The sequence below is a fragment of the Ovis canadensis genome, chromosome 2 (assembly GCF_042477335.2).
Source record: "Ovis canadensis isolate MfBH-ARS-UI-01 breed Bighorn chromosome 2, ARS-UI_OviCan_v2, whole genome shotgun sequence".
NCBI lineage: Eukaryota > Metazoa > Chordata > Mammalia > Artiodactyla > Bovidae > Ovis > Ovis canadensis.
This window is the reverse complement of record NC_091246.1, coordinates 42472200-42485965: the sequence shown is the minus strand read 5'-3', so window position 1 is coordinate 42485965 and position 13766 is coordinate 42472200. Positions and strand designations below refer to the sequence as shown.

General features: G+C 46.3%; 1 protein-coding gene and 1 non-coding gene across 2 annotated transcripts in view; one reads left to right on the top strand and one right to left on the bottom strand.

Annotated features, from left to right (window-relative positions):
• LOXL2 (lysyl oxidase like 2) overlaps window positions 1-13766 on the bottom strand; it is a 114042-nt gene that overhangs the window by 55975 nt on the left and 44301 nt on the right. The gene's annotated exons all lie outside the window — the stretch shown is intronic.
• LOC138434898 (small nucleolar RNA SNORA2/SNORA34 family) lies at window positions 12434-12569 on the top strand. The gene has a single exon (XR_011254956.1). It is a non-coding gene; the product is annotated as a small nucleolar RNA SNORA2/SNORA34 family (small nucleolar RNA).

The window sequence follows — 13766 nt, the reverse complement described above, 5'->3', positions numbered from 1 at the left end:
GGGCTGTTCAGAGAGTTCTGTGTAGGAAAACACACGTACACACACAACGGCCCTCCTGACCTCACCGCCTTGGAATCCTTTCCATAACCGCAAGCAGTAGAATTCTTTTTCCCCCTAGAAGTTCAACTTCAAAAGAGCAGTGAAGATTTGAAACACTAAAACCTAATCACATTTTTCTTTTCTAACAGATGTCTCTTTTATAGACTTGCATGTTTCACATTTAGCCCAAGAGCCCAGAAGCCACCAATATATCTGACCTCTTTTAAAACTCGAAAGTCTGAAGGCTAGCCCTCCGGCCAGAGACCAGAGTTCACCAAACTCTCCAAAAGGCTTCCCTTCCAGGAATTCACAGAACCTTCTGGACTTGTGCTACTCAAACTCAGCACATCTCCAGGGAGGGTCTGAGCCCTGGGAGTGACTATCACTGGCTTCCAAAGGGGAAAATCAGGGTGCCCTGAGGCCATAACCTGCCCTGCTGTACCTAGCTGGGTGGTGGAAAGAAGGGCTGGTGAATGATCACCCGGGCTGGTCTCCCAGTCTTGCGCTTTAATGACATTTCACATTTGCAGCATCTGTGAATGACTTGCAGATTCCACAGTGTGACAGTCTGGGGCTATTGCCAAGGAGGAAAAATCACCAGTTTTGAAAGTCTAGTTGGGGATTGCATCAGGGAAAGATTCAGGGGGAGGCAAGGCAAGCAACCCTCTAAGGACGCGCTTCACTGCTGAGAGTCGGCACTCGGCTCATCGCCTCCTGTGGAGGGCCTGTTTCCAAGAGCCAGATCTTAGTCCAATTCTTCCCCTCCCTCCCTCTAGAAGTTGTCATTTAATTATGCAGTTAATTACTTGATGTATCAGACCAAGCCTTCCCACCTGAGAAGTGGTGTCAGGTGGGAGGATGGAGAGGTAGTGGTCCACCAGCATCCCACCAGGACAGACGACTGGTTCATTCTGCATAAGGGCTGCTCCCTTCCCTCTACAGCTAACAGGTTCCTGCATCTTGCTCTCAAAGCCCTTTATTTATTTGGCTATTTTCTAAATTACTTATTTATTTAATTTTTGGCTGTGCTGGTTTTCACTGCTGCATGGGCGTTTCTCTAGTTGCCGTGAGTGGGGCTACTCTGTAGTTAGGGTGTTCGGGCTTCTCACTGCAGTGGCTTCTCTTGTTAAGGAGCATGGGCTCTGGAGAGTGGGGTTTCAGTAGCTGCAGCAGGTGGGCTCAGTAGTTGTGGCTCCTGGGCTCTAGAGCACAGGCTCAATAGTTGTGGTGAATGGGCTTAGTTGCTCTGCGGCATGTGGGATCTTCCTAGACCAGGGATCAAACCTGTGTCTCCTGCACTGGCAGGCAGATTCTTTACCACTGAGCCACCAGGGAAGCCCTATTCGGCTATTATTAAAAAATGGGCTTCCAGATAGAGATCCATTTTCCCAGGTGCCACCCTGGCAACTTCATCAGCACCTCACACTAAATGCACCCAGGATGCCCTTGGTCTTCCCTCTTCTCACTGAGAGAGGCGACGCCCTCCCAGTTTGCAGCCTGCAAGCCTCTTGCTCCCTCTCTCTTCCTTGCTCCTGTGGCTCGTTCTGCCCCAGCCATGCTTTTCCTACCCTTCCATCTCCCTCCCATTTCTGTTGCCCAGGCAGGTGTGCAGTGAGAACTGTGGAAGTAAGAGAAGAACATCACAATTCTGTTTCTTTGGGGCAGATGAATGACTGACCCAGTCCTCCTCAAAGGTGGCTGGGATATCCATCCAGCTGACTACCATGCACTTGTGCGTTTAGCTCAAAATCTTCCCGTGGCTCCCCGAGGTCTTATACTCCAGGTCAAGAGCCTTCCTGATCAGACCCACCTCATCCCTCCCTGTTCTTTCTCCAGCCTTGAGCATCTCTTGTTGCCAGGCTGGTGCCGCTCTTTTAATGCCAGCATCAAGCTGCTTCCTGCAATCCTTTTTAGCTTTCTCTCTACCAGTAAGCATCCTCCTGACCCTTAGAAATAATCTCACTCATTCGGTCATTTGAAGAACTCCAGCTGAAGGATACCAGTCTCAGGAACTGTGTGAGGATGACATTAGTCAAGCAGATCAGCAAGTCACTTCTTGTCCCTCATGGCAGAGGGGGAAAGCTAGTTAGGATCCTCTCTTCCATGAGGCACCTCCTCCCTCAAATATCTCATCCACACAGATTTGACTTCTTTATTCTCTAGCATTTGCTTTCTGAGTCCCTCAGTTTATCCTTGGCTTATATTGACTATCTTGTAGTATTGATGTTTCCACGAGTTTTGCCACCTCAGACTGTGAGTCGCTCAAGGACAGACTTGTTTTTTATTCATTCCTGTATCCCCATGGCAACTAGCACCAGACACAACACATAGTGGGTCCTCACATATTTTTGTAATAAACTACTACTAATGATCATTTTAAAAAATCCAATCACAGGAATTCAGCTTAACTAGAAATGCTGAGTTCTCAAGCCAGAAGTGTAATAAAGACCCTCTTTATTCTTTGTTTAATGCAAAACAAACATCGAGGCTTGCCTCTGTTCACAGCATAAGCACTTCTTGTGTGAGTAACCAGTGGACAAGGAGATAGCTGCACTTTTATCCATGCGATCTCTTGCCATCCGAGCTATTTAACACCCTCCCCTCTTCCCCCTAGAAATCTGAGGCTAATAAATAGTTATTGAATGGAATTAAAAGCTGATCTGACCATCAGCACGTGTTCAGTCAGTTTATCCAAATGGGTAACATCTGTAAACAGCGTGAGACATGTTGTACTGGAAGAGGCTGGCTACACTGTAATTATCCCTGTTTGATGATCAAATCTGAAATTCACAGCCTAAGAAGTTCCTGGGAACATTTTCGAGCCAGTGATTCCAACTGGGCCAGATGGATGAAAGGGAAGAGGGAAGGCAGTGTGGTGATTTCTGTTGCTCAGCTCTGTGTGATGGAGACTCTGCCTGGGTGGAGGGGGTCAGGATGGGAGTGGCACCAGAGCTGAGGTCATGCCGAACCACCAGAGGAGAAAGCTGGCAGTCTGGGCTGTTCTCCTATAAATCAAGAGCTTTGCAATGCTGCTGGAGAATCAAATGCTCTGTTTCATTTTCCAACCTGAAAGCAGTGGAGCAGGTAACAGAGGTTGCTTCCTTGGAGACCAGGCAAGGGCTGCTGACCACAGGAAGCTGGCACGACCCTTGTGCCTGCATTGGTCCCTCTAAGCCAGCGGGAGTGCTGAGGCCACAGATCAAGTAAGTCTGTGGACCTGGCCAAACCGCCCAGCACGCTCCCAGGTGGGGTACCTGATGCCTCTCCTCCTAGCAACCATCACCATGGTGGCAAAGTAATGACTTCACTGTTTGTTAGTCGCTCAGTTGTGTCTGACTCTTTGCGACCCCATGGACTATAGCCCACCAGGCTCCTCTGTCCATGGGATTCTCCAGGCAAAAATACTGGAGTGGGTAGTTATTCCCTTCTCCAGGGGATCTTCCTAACCCAGGGATCTAACGCTGGTCTTCTGCATTGCAGGTGGATTCTTTACCATTTGAGCCACCAGGGAAGCCCCTTTCTCCACTACTGGACAGCAAACTTCAGGACGGTGAGACTGTCCTTGAATATCATTAGTGATTCCCAGTACCCAGCATAGAATCTAGTGCTCAATTAAAATGTACTGAATGAATGAATGAACAGACAGCCTCCAGCTGCCTTAGCAAGAGCCGCATGGAGATGGGGTAGGGGCAGTCATTGTCACTGACCCCTCTGGCGTGGCCAACTCTAATGGGCCACCTGGTCTCTTTGCCACCACCCTTTACCCTAGTCATATCAGAAGCCCCACCCTACAGAAAAGACCTTCCCAGCCAGGGCAGAGAGAGGCTTTCTCGAGCCCACCTCAAGCCCCTACTTCTTCCATAGAGAATCCGTCCCACAAATCTCTCCCCATGAACCTCTCCCTTTTGAAACAGCTGCACAATTTACCATCCCATCCACACTGTTCAAAGTTGGAGTACAGGACTTCCCTGGTGGTCCACTGGTTAAGAGTCCGGGGACACCAGTCCAATCCCTGGTCCAGGAAGATCTCACATGCCATGGGGCCTCTAAGCCCCTGTGCCACAAGTGCTGAATCTGAGCTCTAGGGCCTCAGTTAGTGAAGCCTAAGCCCCTGGAGCCTGTGCTCTAGAACAAGAGAAACCCCCGCAATGAGAAGCCTATGCACCACAACGGGAGAACAGGCCCCTCCTCGCCGCAACTAGAAAAAGCCTGCTCAGAGCAGCCAAGACTCAGCGCAGCCAAAAACTGATTAATTTAAAAAATTTTACAGTTGGAGTACATATTACCATTCATTTATTTCATCCAAAACCAATTATAAGGCTACTTAGTCACCGATTTCATCCAATGAGTAAGTAAAACATTACCTATTTCTTTCAGCTTACAAGCAATCATAATGGTGTTTATGATTTTCAAAGGGTTGTGGGTACAGCACAGTGGTCAGGAGTCAGGGTTCCCAAATCTGCCAGGATGTGTCCAGTTTCAAATAGTCTGTTCTGTTGCATAAATGCCTTTTTACTTCTTGGATGTGGTGAAAAATAGGTCACCCTCGAACTCCTCTTGTGCCCCTTGTGGTGGCTGGTGAGCCCAGACCATGCCGAGGCTCTCAATAAACAGAATTATGGAATGTTAGCACCAGACAGGGTATATATAATACCTCTTCTTGCCCAAGCTCCCTGTAGGGGAGAATCCCTGCCTGGAGAATCCCATGGACAGAGGAGCCTGGCAGGGTGCAGGCCATGGGGTTGCACAGAGTCGAACATGACTGTAGTGACTTTAGCACACAGAGTTAATTACCCTTTTCCTGTCTTCAGGCTTCCACCCTCAAGAGCCCCCAGATGCTGGGGAGATAAGGCTGCTGCTAGGGGGAAAGCCCTGAAGCATTTGGCAGTTAACTGTGACTAATAAAAACCTGGACTCTTGGAATTTAAAAAATGCGCAACAGCCTCTGTCCCTGTGGTTAAGAGCAGAAGAAAGAGGTTTTTCAGGTCTCCAGGTCCCTCCAGTAGGAGGTGAGAGTGTGGAGGGGAGGGGTACCGGATGCCCCCACCGTTGGAAGTGAATATTCTCCTCCCACCTCCATCCTCCTGGTCCCTCCAGACCTCCTGGGCTGCCTGCTGTCACAAAAGAGAAATTGGGGCTCTGAGGCCACTCAGAGGATATGTGTGTTAGTCACTAAGTTGTCCGACTCTTTGTAACCCTGTGGACTGTAGCCCACCAGGCTTCTCTGTCCATGGAATTTTCCAGGCAAGAATACTGGGATGAGAAGCCATTCCCTTCTCCAGGGGATCTTCCTGACCCAGGAATCGAACCCAGATCTCTAGCATTGGAGGCGGATTCTTTATCATCTGAGCCACCAGGAAAGCCCATAGGCCACCCTTAAAATCTCACAGCTGGAGGATTTCTAATCAGTTCTGGGAACCTAACTGCTATGGCAAAAAGAGCCTTTCAAAACTGGTAGAGGGCTTCCCTGATGGTCCAGGGGCTGGGAATTCGTCTGCCAATGCAGAAGACATTGATCCCTGGTTTGGGAAGATCCCACATATTGCAGGGCAACCAAGCTTATGTGCCGTAACTACTGAAGCCCATGCACCCTAGAACCTGTGCTCTGCAACAGGAGAAGCCACCACGATGGGAAGCCCCCCGTACCACAACTAGAGAAAGCCCACATGCAGCAACGAAGACCCAGAGAGGCCAAAAATAAAAATAAGTTTTAAAAAATGAGTAGAGAAGAAAGTGAGGTGAGGAGGCTGAAGAAAAGGAAAAGACCCGTTATGTTCCCTGACCTAACAGCACCCGGCCCCAGCCACGAGCCTCTCTATGATCACATGACTTAGCAATGTGCAGACGGGCCAGAGCAGGGACGGCTGCTCACACGGCATCTGGATTTCTAATCTCCCCTTATCTAATGCTTTTTCCAACTTGTCCACAGCCACAGACAGGAAACAAAGCCTCTTGATTTAAGAGCCTCTGAACTCCTGGGAGGTTTGCTTGGAGCTCTGTTTTATAGGTTTAGAAAAGATCTGTGCACTTTAAACCAACAGTATTGAACATTTATTATTTGCTCCTGCTTTCCTCTTTTGAAGAAGGTTTTGAGAATTGGCCTGAGACTCATTTTTTTCCCACTGTATAAAATGCTGTTTGGTGTCCAGGGACCCAAGAAGGGTCAGTTCCTCTGGACATATAGTTGCAAGTCTCAGGCTCCAAAGGGGCCAGAACTTAGGGGTCCTGCCTCCCACTCTGGGGTCTAAAACTCAGACCACAGTAAAGGGGAGAACGGAGATCCTGCTTGGTTAATTTTCTGGAAGAAATGAACCCAGGCTGGTGAATCAGCAGTAAGGCAAATCTCTTATAACATTTTATAGTCTGCATGCACTTTTCCAGAAATCATCTGGTTTTCCCCCCTACAGATTGTTTAAACCCCGTTGTAAACGATGAGTGCACGCCATGCCATTCTGACGGAGTAACCACTGCCACTCCGGATTACAAACTGTCATAGCTGGAAGGGATCAAAATCAACCAACTCATCTTAAAGAAGGGAGTAGACTTGCTCTGTGCTCTGGCCAAACTCTCCCTGGGTGGGGTCATCCCTCTGAAGAAGAAGCACTTTTTCCCTCCTCTAAAAGGGAATTTATGAAGTGTCAGGGGCCCCTGAGGATGCCCCAGGCAGATGTAGGACTCCACGGAAGCACAGTTAGCTCATGGAGTGAAATTCCATCCTCTAGGCCCCAGGGCTTAGTGACTCACGCCTCTGGCATCCCAGAGTGGGATGAACTTGGTCTAGACGGATGCCGTTTTCTTCCCCTGGCTGCTTGGGGAAATTTCAATGTGCTCTGGAGAAGGCACAAGCCTGTGAGGGTCATCTCTAAAGGTCTGTGATCTGTCTTCAACCTCCAGGCATCTACGAGGGTGGATATGCTAGAACCTGGTCACGCCCATTCAAAATAAGGGTGAGAAGAGATGGGAGTGTCTTTGTGATCTTCCCTAGACTGATCATTTGTGCCTGGGATCACAAGACACAGAGAAGTCATTAACTTGACTCTTCACTCTTGGCCACTTTTGAATTTATGAGCCCTACCTGGGGGACATCGAGGGGAGGTGGGGCTTTAATTTTCACTGTGATGCACAACAGTGAGGGTGGAAAGTGTCTGCTTTCAAGGCCAAAGTCATGATGTGCCAGAGAGAACATGAGAACACACACTAGCAGACAACCCTTCTCTGCATGTATCTGTGTGTGTGTGTGTCTGTAACAGGCATGACCCCAATTCACACAATGGTCATGCATGTGTGTGTGTGTGTGTGCGTACTCAGTTGAGTCCAACTCTTTGCAACCGTATGGACTGTAGCCCCCAGGCCTCTCTGTCCATTGGATTTCCCCAGGCAAGAATACTGGAGTAGGTTGCCATTTCCTCCTCCAGGAGATCTTCCTGACCCAGGGATTGAACCCGCATCTCCCGGTGTTCCTGCACTGCAAGCAGATTCTTTACCACTGAGCCGTGGGGGGAGTCTGACACAAAATGGTGGTCACTGCCAGTAGTCAGCTAGTGTGCACCCCCTGTGTGGGCTGGCTGGGTGCACTTTCAGAGATGCAGATAAACATGGGGTCTTCAGTTCAGTTCAGTCACTCAGTCATGTCCGACTCTTTGCAACCCTATGAATGGCAGCAAGCCAGGCCTCCCTATTCATCACCATCTCCCGGAGCTCACTAAGACTCACGTCCATCGAGTCCGTAAGGCCATCCAGCCATCTCATCCTCTGTCGTCCCCTTCTCCTCCTGCCCCCAATCCCTCCCAGCATCAGAGTCTTTTCCAATGAGTCAACTCTTCGCATGAGGTGACCAAAGTACTGGAGTTTCAGCTTTAGCATCATTCCTTCCAAAGAAATCCCAGGGCTGATCTCCTTCAGAATGCACTGGTTGGATCTCCTTGCAGTCCAAGGGACTCTCAAGAGTCTTCTCCAACACCACAGTTCAAAAGCATCAATTCTTCGGCACTCAGCCTTCTTCACAGTCCAACTCTCACATCCATACATGACCACAGGAAAAACCATAGCCTTGACTAGACGGACCTTAGTCGGCAAAGTAATGTCTCTGCTTTTGAATATACTGTCTAGGTTGATCATAACTTTTCTTCCAAGGAGTAAGCGTCTTTTAATTTCATGGCTGCAATCACCATCTGCAGTGATTTTGGAGCCCCAAAAAATAAAGTCTGACACTGTTTCCACTGTTTCCCCATGTATTTCCCATGAAGTGATGGGACTAGATGCCATGATCTTCATTTTCTGAATGTCGAGCTTTAAGCCAACTTTTTTGCTCTCCTCTTTCACTTTCATCAAGAGGCTCTTTAGTTCCTCTTCACTTTCTGCCATAAGGGTGGTGTCATCTGCATATCTGAGGTTATTGATATTTCTCCCGGCAATCTTGATTTCAGCTTGTGTTTCTTCCAGTCCAGCGTTTCTCATGATGTACTCTGCATATAAGTTAAATAAGCAGGGTGACAATATACAGCCTTGACGGACTCCTTTTCCTATTTGGAACCAGTCTGTTGTTCCATGTCCAGTTCTAACTGTTGCTTCCTGACATGCACACAGATTTCTCAAGAGGCAGGTCAGGTGGTCTGGTATTCCCACCTCTTTCAGAATTGTCCACAGTTTATTGTGACCCACACAGTCAAAGGCTTTGGCATAGTCAATAAAGCAGAAGTAGATGTTTATCTGGAATCTGGAACTCTCTTGCTTTTTTGATGACCCAGCGGATGTTGGCAATTTGATCTCTGGTTCCTCTGCCTTTTCTAAAACCAGCTTGAACATCAGGGAGTTCACGGTTCACGTATTGCTGAAGCCTGGCTTGGAGAATTTTGAGCATTACTTTACTAGCGTGTGAGATGAGTGCAATTGTACAGTAGTTTGAGCATTCTTTGGCATAGCCTTTCTTTGGGATTGGAATGAAAACTGACCTTTTCCAGTCCTGTGGCCACTGCTGAGTTTTCCAAATTTGCTAGCATATTGAGTGCAGCACTTTCACAGCATCATCTTCAGGATTTGAAACAGCTCAACTGGAATTCCATCACCTCCACTAGCTTTGTTCATAGTGATGTTTTCTAAGGCCCACTTGACTTCACTTTCCAAGATGTCTGGCTCTAGATTAGTGATCACATCATCATGATTATCTGGGTCATGAAGATCTTTTTTGTATAGTTCTTCTGTGTATTGTTGCCACCTCTTCTTAATATCTTCTGCTTCTGTTAGGTCCATACCATTTCTGTCCTTTATCGAGCCCATCTTTGCATGAAATGTTCCCTTGGTATCTCTAATTTTCTTGAAGAGATGTCTAGTTTTCCCCATTCTGTTGTTTTCCTCTATTTCTTTGCATTGATCGCTAAAGAAGGCTTTCTTATCTCTTCTTGCTATTCTTTGAAACTCTGGTAATCACCTTATCCCATGTCCTTCCCATGTAGGGATTTGGCTGCCATATTCCTTGCAGGAGATCATCCAGTTCCTGCTTAAACTACACTGGGGACAAGGAGCTTACCACTCACAGGGCAGCCTGTCTCCTATGTTACAGAGTCCTTGCACAGTGTTGAAATGTGTAGCCCCATCACTCAGCCTTAAAGAGTTTTCATATTCAGCTGAAATCTACACCCCAATCCGTCACCATTCATCTTAGTTTTGGGAGTTAAGCCAAACTATAAATGCTCTTGTACACGGTAGCACTTCAATATTTGAAGAGAACCAACATCTCTTCCATCTTATCTCTTTTCTTGAAACAATGTCTTCATTTCCTCATGTGATGTGGTTTCCAGACCTGTCTCCACGTGGCTGGTCCTTACTCTGGATGACCTAGTTAAGAGATGGCCCTGGAACTTCACTCACTTCTTGGTCCAAAAAGCAAAGAGTTTAGGAAAAATGTCCCCTTCCCCTCAACCAAGTGTATCAGTTTACACGCACTTTTCTAGCAGCCATACCATACTGTTGGCTTATACTGAGCTTTTAGGCAACCAATCACTTTCAGGGATCTTTTAATTACAATCAACACTTTCAGTCTCTTTTCCTGGCTTTTGCTCTGTAGTTGTTTTTTTCTTTTTTTTTCCTCATGAACCTTGATATAGAACCTTATATTCATCCCGAACACATTCCAAGACTTCCCTGATGGTTCAGCGTCTAAGACTCCATGCTCTCAATCCACCCTGCTTATTTAACTTATGTGCAGAGTACATCATGTAAAATGTCTGATTGGATGACTCACAAGCTGGAATCAAGATTGCTGGGAGAAATATGAATAGCCACAGATAAACAGATGATACCACTCTAATAGCAGAAAGCAAATAGGAACTAAAGAGTCTCTTGATGAGGGTGATAGAGGAGAGTGAAAAGCTGGCGTAAAACTCAACATTCAAAAAGCTAAGATTATGGCATCTGGTCCCATCACTTCATGGCAAATAGACGGGCAAAAAGTGGAAACAGTGACAAATTTCATTTTCTTGGGCTGCAAAATCACTGCAGATGGTGATTGCAGCCATGAAATTAAAAGACACTTGCTCCTTGGAAGAAAAGCTATGACAAACCTAGACAGTGTATTAAAAAGCAGAGACATCACTTTGCTGACAAAGGTTCATCTAGTCATAGCTATGATTTTTCCAGTAGTCATGTATGGATGTGAGAGTTGGACCATAAAGAAGGCTGAGTGCCAAAAAACTGATGCTTTCAAATTGTGGCATTGGAGAATACTCTTGAGAGTCCCTTAGTCAGCAAGGAGATCAAGCCAGTCAATCCTAAAGGAAATCAGTCCTAAATATTCATTAGAAGGACTGATGCTGAAGCTGAAGCTCCAATACTTTGGCCACATGATGTGAAGAGCCAACTCAGTGGAAAAGACCTTGATGCTGGGAAAGATTGAAAGCAAAAGGAGAAGGGACAGCAGAGGATGAAGTGGTTAGACAGCACCACCAACTCAATAGACATGAACTTAGGCAAGCTCCGGGAGACAGTGAAAGTCAGGGAGGGCTGACATGCTGTAGTCCATAGGATCACAAAGAGTCAGAAACAACTTAGCAACTGAACAACAACAAAACTTCCCTGGTCCACACACATCTAACAGGAGACATTTTTCTAGCCAAGAGGAGTGATTCCATGACTTCAGCTACTGACACAGCTATTATATGAGGTATTTCGGAGAAACTTGTCACATCCCACAAATATCCCTTGTAGGTAGCCTGGGTGACTCCCTACTCATCAGGCCAACCCTGCCCATAAGCATAAGCTTAGCCACAAAGTCCTGGATAGAAGAATTTTCTGGCAGCTCTCCAAGGTTCTGGTCAGACACCCTGAGATCTAGGCCCATTCCTGACCTACTTTAAGCAGATACCAAAGGGAAGAGGTTACAGGGGACTGCTCATCAACTGAAGATTTTCACAGCATCCCTGGCTAGACAGGAAAGCTCCTAGTTTGACCCCTGGTAACCAATCTGATTCATATGACAGCAAGAGGGAGGTCTTCTTGGAGAATGCAAAGTTTAGAGGCTCTGGAAGTCATCTAGCCCTTGAAACCAGACTCCTCCCAGCTAACCCTCTCTGGGTTACTGTAAACTCACTTAGGATATAGGTTACTTGCCCTGGAATGATCTTCCAACTTTCCCCAAGGCATGCATCTTGTCTTCTAGGGTTATAAGGGCTTGAGAACAAGGGTCACATTTACTTACCCCAATGGTGTCCCAGACTGTGATGTGTACACAGCAGACCCCCAACAAATAAGCGTCCAGAATAGAGATAGGTGCTAAGCTTTCCTATCATGGACTCTCAGCCCTTCCACAACAAGAAAGTTCTCTCTAAAATATTTTTTCCCCGGTCATTTCTCTGCCTTTGCCAACAATAAAGGTTTTAGTTTCTCTGTGACCCATCTTATTTCCTCTTTATTTTAAAAAATATTTATTTATTGGGCTGAGTCTATTTTTGATCTTCACTGCAGCATGCAGGATCCTTAGCTGTGGCATGTGAACTCTCAGTTGTGACATATGGGATGTAGTTCCCTGACCAAGGGTTGAACCCGGGCCTCCTGCATTGGGAGCATGGAGTCTTAGCCACTGGACCACCAGGGAAATCCCTTATTTCCCCTTTAAAGGCTAAGCATTAGAATTGGATCCTAGAGGTAATTTCATAAATACTTCTCTGTTGAAGTGCCCTTCACAGAGTTCTTTTTCATTACTTTTTTTTTTCTTCCCTAGTGGCAGATGGGTCTTCTCATTTTTCCAGCCCAAAATCCACTGGCATTTTGGCCTATCCACGTTTGATTCATGCTAGCAGTGACTTTCTCATGCCTGGAAGCCTAGATCTCCGTTTGACAATCCAAGCGGATTATCCCAAGGATGTAGGATGAACAAAAGCCCATTAAAGATGTCACACATTTGACCTTGAATTAAGGCCAGCAGTTTGCTAAAGTGATTGTTTCAAGCAGAAGCCTGAAGAAATCTCTATCTATGATCTGTTGGCCACTTCAGAACTTTCCTAATGGAATGGTCAACTCATTAGAAAGAAACAATTCAGTCACTGATGATAGATATGGGCTAATACTTATTTGTAGTTGATTAATATTGGGATTCCAAAATTCAGAGATCCCTGATTTAACTTGCTCATTAGAATGATAATATTGCTAAATCTAATTACTACCAAAAAAAAAATGCTGTGGACCCCCCCCCAAAAATTGTCACACATAAATTCATAGTCCTATTAGGCAAGGCGATACTATGAAGGAATGATTTGCTTCTGTGCATTTCTCATTGCTATTTAGCTTGATATTTTATCCTAGGATCTTCTTCACCTGCCTTTCCAGGTGGCTCAGTGGTGAAGAATCTGCCTGCCAAGTAGGAGACAGTTTCAATCCCCTGGAGAAGGAAATGGCAACTCAGTCTAGTATCCATGCCTGGGAAATCCCATGGACAGAGGAGCCTGGTGGTCTACAGGGTCCCTGGTGGTCTATGGGGTCGCAAAAGAGTCAGACACAACTCAGTGACTAAACAACAATGATGAATTCTTCACTTAAAAGGATAATGTTGGTTTTCATTCCTGAGAAGAAAATTATAGGTACCTAGCATTATTTTTATTGGATACAATGGTAAACTAGATGGACCCCTGCTTTTGGGATCTCCTTTCCAATCTCATTGGAAAGATGAGATGCATTATATGAGGGGGTGGCTACTTACTTCATATGAAGTTATATAAAGAGTGGTGATGGAAAGTATGAAACTGGGTTGGGTAAGCCCACCTTCCAAATTATAACCTTCATGATAAAGCAAGATTAGCATCAGGAACCAAAACACTAGATACACAACATCAGCTCTGTAACCATCTCTTCTGGTTATCCCAAATAAAACAGCAGCATTTGAAGACTGTCAGCCAGAAGTGGTCTCAAAGCTGCCGGCTGAGAGAAGGCTGGAAATCCTTTTCCACACTGTCATGGAGGTTTGGACCAGTTCCCAGCATCTCAGTGCACTCTCAGAGTATACAAGAAAGAGTGGGGCAGAGTGAGTCATGGGAGGAAAATGTAAAGACCACAGTCTGGGGAGAACTTCCTCTGAAGTCCAAATAGGGCAATTTCAAGAATCAACTCTCTTCTGCATTAGTCTGGGGCCAGCTGGAAACTACAGCACAGAAAAGGCTCCTTGTCCTGGATTCATAGAAGATCCCGTAGTGCCTTGGGGGTGACATCCAGCACGTTCCTTGAGGAAGTAGTCTTGGCTG